The 5,570-nt window shown below is 40.3% G+C and overlaps 1 pseudogene; it reads right to left on the reverse strand.

Annotated features, from left to right (window-relative positions):
- Window positions 1-354: 354 nt before the first annotated feature.
- On the reverse strand, window positions 355-474 carry LOC129897972 (5S ribosomal RNA; annotated as a pseudogene).
- Window positions 475-5,570: the final 5,096 nt, after the last annotated feature.

Below are 5,570 nucleotides of genomic sequence, written 5' to 3' on the forward strand. Positions count from 1 at the left end.
TGCGTATAAAAACAAAAGAGTGTAACCATGAAAGGATATCGACCAACTTAAGAGACATTACGAAGGATAATGACAGCATGCTAGACCAAAAGCCAAAATGTTGGTTATAGAGTTAGTCGCAAATGATGTTGCGATAAATAAATCACCAAAGAAAAAGGAATAGAAAGCCTCATGTGGTAGAAAATGAGGAGAACACAAAGTGAATAAAGGATCGTGGGGCTAAAGGTCTACGCCGATACGGGATACAAGATAACAGACGAAAGGACAGGGTAAAACATAAAGACTCGCGAGACAATGCTGAGGTAAATCTAGAGCTAAGTCGAGTGCCCCACACATTATGGCAAGGATTACAATGAAACGCGACACGAAGACTTCCCAGGGAGGTCACCCATCCCAATATTACTCTCGCCCCAGCATGCTTAACTTCAAAATTCTGATGGAACTTAATGCGTTAGTGCTGGTGTGATCGCGCGAGATGGAGGAATCTAAACTAGAGACGGAGAAACGATATGAGATTATGTACCCAGAGTATTATAAGATACATTATGGAAATTGTAACAAGGGATTAAGCAAAACAAGAAGGATTAGCTAATTGCTAACTGACGACGCACTCAAATGCCAAAGCTCTTCAACATAGAACCAGTTAATAAGAGGAAAACCGCAGAATAACTATATGGGCCAGTGGGCAAGGGAATTTCGACACCACTTGGTAGCCAACTCTGAGGGCGAAAAAGCAGAACCCAAAAGGTAAGGGTACCAGGTGATGTAATTTACTAATGACAGGAAGCAGTGCCCAAGGTCGAAAATTTGACAATATGACCAGGACTACAAGACTCACTTTGCACTCCAGCGCCAGATGAATCTGGAGGGAATGTTACTTGTGGATTAATGATATTAGTCCCTGCCTCTTCAATCAAAGGTTACCTACTCCACCGAGAAAGTGTAAAATTGTAGAGTAAAAGAGTGGTAGGACCTTACGGAGTCCCCATAGCTATTATTCCAGGCAAAGAAGCCCAAGTTATAATTAACTACCGAGAGATGCAAAGATAGGTTAAGCCAAACTGTCGAGATAGAATTGGTACTACGGGTGACATAATACATGGCCACGATTGGGCCAAAGATCTCCCCCGACATCGAATGTAGGATAAGGGAGAAAAAGGCGAGGTAAAACATGAGGACTAGCGAGATAATGCTAGGATACTTCTTGTACCCTCTCGTCATTTTGTAAGGGAGAAAATGACACAGGGTAATATGTCTAGAGGGTTACAAATAGGGGTAAGGAAAGTGGTGAAAGAGTTTAAATGAAATTGGTAGAACTAGATGGTTACTACAAGATGACGAGCTTATATGCCAAAAATCCTTCGGAATTACACCAGATCATGTTAGACAAAGCACAGAACGACTACGAGAACTATTATATGAGGGGACTGCAATATTATTCGGTAGCCAACCCTAAGGATTGGAAAAAAAAGAGGGGAAGAAGGAACCAAAAGATAGAATGCCAATTACAGTTCTGAAAAGATTCGAGAAGGACTATATGAGGCTAATGAATCAGCTCATTTGCTTTCAAACAAAACCACCTATGCAGCTGGAACTAGGTGAAGTTATAGAACAAGAACGTAATAAGGTTCCGTGAGGTTTCCCCAGCTAATATCTCAGATAGAGGGACTTCAATTATGATTAACGTCTAGAGATCAGTCCAAGAAGAGGTCGGGAGCACCGACAGGCCTTCGTACCGCATTTTCTGCGGGCTGCTGAATAGGCTGAGCATACTATCAACTGCTAGAAAATATATTGCGAGCTTATGAGGATGGCTTTAAGTGTAACTAGGGTTATCGTCCACCACTTATTGAGTTTAGCTATGAGAAGGGCTACCATTCTGGTATTCAGATGACCCCCTTACAAGATGTTGTAAGGCAGAGTTTATGAGTCCCCCTGTTGGGGAAAAGACTAAGCCGGTCGGCCAAACAGGATTAAGTAAACTATTGACTAACAACCCAGAGTCGGCAGAAATGATATACAAATAATCGACATCGATATACAGAGTGCATATTAATGATTAGATGTTCATAACAGAGTCACCCAGAAAAGGGAACTTAACCCAAAATATATTAGACTGTATCAAGTTACTCATAAGATGGGCAATGTGGCGGGTAAGTTGAGCTTACCACCTCACTTGAAAACTATACGCCCAGTCCATCAAATAAGAATGCTTCGCAAAGGTACTGACAAGCCATACAGGGTATATTCCATAGATAAGGTCCAGGAGATGGAATCTTGTGAGGCAAAACCTATCGCCATCTTGATCGGCAAACTGGAATATTGTAGACTAAAGGCGTGCCTTCCAGCAAGATACGATAGAAAAACCAAAACCAGAAAGAGGATGATGGGAGAACTGAAGAGAACATAAAATACAAGTATCCGCACCTGTAACTGATATTAACAGGTAACCCCGACTCCTGAAACACATATATGAAGTACTTGTAGGGAAGTATGTGTTAAGAAGATCATAAAGAATCTCCCTATGATTTTTATAAGGTACTAAGAGGAGTTTTGTCTAACATTCGGGGACGAATATTCTAAAGGGGGGAAGGATGTTACACCCAACTCTTTTTAAACTCGGAATGTCTCATAAGTTCCTTGGAACTTATCATGTGAGACGGATATGCTACGACACTATCAAATGACTCCAAGGAAGGGAGGATGTGATACCCCATAGTAGAGAAGGTTGGAGATGAAGTCATAAGAATCCGAAAGGAATTGGAGGCCAAGTAATGAGTCGTAGGACTCGATTTACCTACGTAAGCTACTAACTTGGAAGTCTTATATACATAAGCTATTGGAGTACGTACCAAGCTTGCGTAGCATGGATTACATAGGCTCTTAAAATAAGACAAGATTACGAACCCATGAGGGAAAAGAAAAAAGTGCCACGTGGCAGCACCTCAAGCAAGCAGGTGACCCACCTGCTTGGGGTCAAGTAGGTGAACCACCTGCTTGGGGGAGGTAGGCCCCACTGCCATATGGCAGCCCCTAATTGGTTGCATAGATATGGTGGCCCAATAACGGTTGGACACTTGTCACCCTATGGGGGGATGACATGTATCACCCCCCATAGCCACCCTATATATATGTGTATTTTGAATAATTATCTCATTCTTAGCCAAAAATTCAGCAAAGAACAAGTAAAGAAAAACGTAGAGAGGAAGAGAAAGAAGGCAGCATTGGTTTCTATGAAATTAAGGTAAGTTCTTCACTTTTCCTCCGTGAAATAATTATCTACGGTGTTCCCTAAGAATGTGGAGGTGTATATATGTATTTTACGATGTCTACGGAATTAATTCTTCATCTTGGAACTTGAGAGGAAGTTGAAAGAACAAAGAGGGAAAACGTTAAAAACTAGTTAACAAACCCCTTTTTGGAGGGGACAGTTGTTAGTAATATTGGTATAACTTCTTGTGTATAGCTTCGTTTCGGGTGATTAAATATGTTTTGGAAAGGTATTTCATTGGTTTATAACTTTCATTAGTACTTTAAAATCCATTTTTGCATTTAGCTTCTCAAAAACGGGTGATGAAGTGTAGAGGAGGTACTGCCCAGATTTTGGTTTTGGAAATCTTACACGGATTGCTGTTGGTGTTTTGGGCATATCTTTTTGTAACAAATTGATGTAGGGGTGATTCGAAATATTATGTGACCCTAAGACACATGTATATAACTTTCATAAAGGATGTAAATCCTGTTTCCCTCCATTACCCCTTCAAAATGAAGCGACAAGGTAAAACATCAAGCTGTCCAGAATTCACGTTTTGATAGTTTTGAGTGAGTTGTTGCTGCAGGGGTTTTATGTATTGTTGCAGGGACTAAATGCATTCTAAAAGGTATGTGTATGCTTCTTTTTTTAGCCACATGACCCCTTATTGCATATAATGAAAGGTGTTACAAAATAAAGGCTAGACGCCCTATTGTGATATCGTATTTTTGAATAAGTCGTTCGGAGTTTATGTTTTATATTGTTGGTGTGGATTACTTAAACATATGCTGCAAGTTGTTGTTGTTGGTTGGCTGTAGGTATTAGGGACCTAATTGGAAATTTGGATAGGGCACATTATAGGGGAGGTGCTGCCCAATTTTCGTTAACGCCTTAACAAACTAAAGAACTAGTCGAGGAAACGACTAAGGAAATAGATTCCATTAATACTAAGGTGTAACCTAAGATGCTGGAAAGATAAGAGTAGTTGACATTCGTATTACTTTCATATTAAATAGGTTCAGAGGACGACGAGATGAGCAGGATAAAGAGTAACTTCCCCGAGGTATGTGAAGCTTCTCTTGGTATGTGTTTGGTATATGTATGTAAAGCTTATCTTTTATCTTTTGGCATGTCTTAGCTGTAAGCAGGATATGATATGAGCTTTAGGGGTAATTCTATTCCCAGGTTCTGAATATGACTTTAGGACCCTCACTCACTTTTGAATGTTAAACTTTAAAGTAGTAAGCTTCTATCTTCGAGTCTTCTATATGACTGTATAACAATTGATTCGACTAAACTATTGTTTGTAAAAAAGAAAGGCTCTGAGATAATCAATGCTCGGAATGCTATAAGATATTTCACATTGGCATACGTCTAAGATTTCGAAAAACTCCTTTTTACATAGTCCTTTGTGACAGTTAGAGAGTATACGTCTGATACCTTCTGCCCTGATCCCCAGGTGATGGTTCATTTGATGACTTCATTGAGTCTCAGATAATGATTTAAACTGTGTTTTGTTTCTCACTACTCTACTCGTGTATACTGTAACACTTCTTTCACCGAGTCCCGGGCCGGGTCTGTTATCGTGCACAACTCACTGCATTATCCACTGAGCCCTTCACTAGAGGGTCAGGTACGTATATATATATATGATGATGATGATGTGTTGTAATAAGGTGACGATAGCACAGGGCGTGATACTGATACTACAGATATGATTCACCGGATCCCTGAAAGGGCCGGCTATATTGTATAATTTGAGCATGCATGCTTTTATGATTCACAGAGTACAGGTACAAGTTTCCAATTTTGATAGTTTATCCCCTGTTTCTCTACTTCAGATATGCTTCCAGTTGTATTATGTTATGTTTTACTTACTCAGTACATATGTCGTACTGACTGCCTTTCTTCGGGGGGCTGCGTTTCATGCCCACAGGTACAAGTATGGGTTTTGGGAGTCCTTCAGCTTAGGATTCCGCTTAGCTCAGCTAGAAGAGGATCCATTGTATTGGAGCCTAGTTTTGACACTAGCCACTGATGTATATCATCGATTTATTTATTCAGGGGTACGACGGGGGCCCTGTCCCACCATATGTTGTCATTATTATTTTTAGAGGTCTACAGATATGTATATGTGGATTGTGTATGTCAGTTTAATTCAGTTGGGTCTACCTGATATATGATATACGTGATTATGTTATGGCAGCCTTGTCGGCTTGCGTGCCCTGTTATGCTGTGACACAAACGAAAAAGGCTACAGGTTTATGGAAATATTATCGCCCAGTGGGGCTCTGTTGCATGATATTATCTTATTTAT

The sequence above is a fragment of the Solanum dulcamara genome, chromosome 7 (assembly GCF_947179165.1).
Source record: "Solanum dulcamara chromosome 7, daSolDulc1.2, whole genome shotgun sequence".
In the NCBI taxonomy this organism is placed as follows: domain Eukaryota; kingdom Viridiplantae; phylum Streptophyta; class Magnoliopsida; order Solanales; family Solanaceae; genus Solanum; species Solanum dulcamara.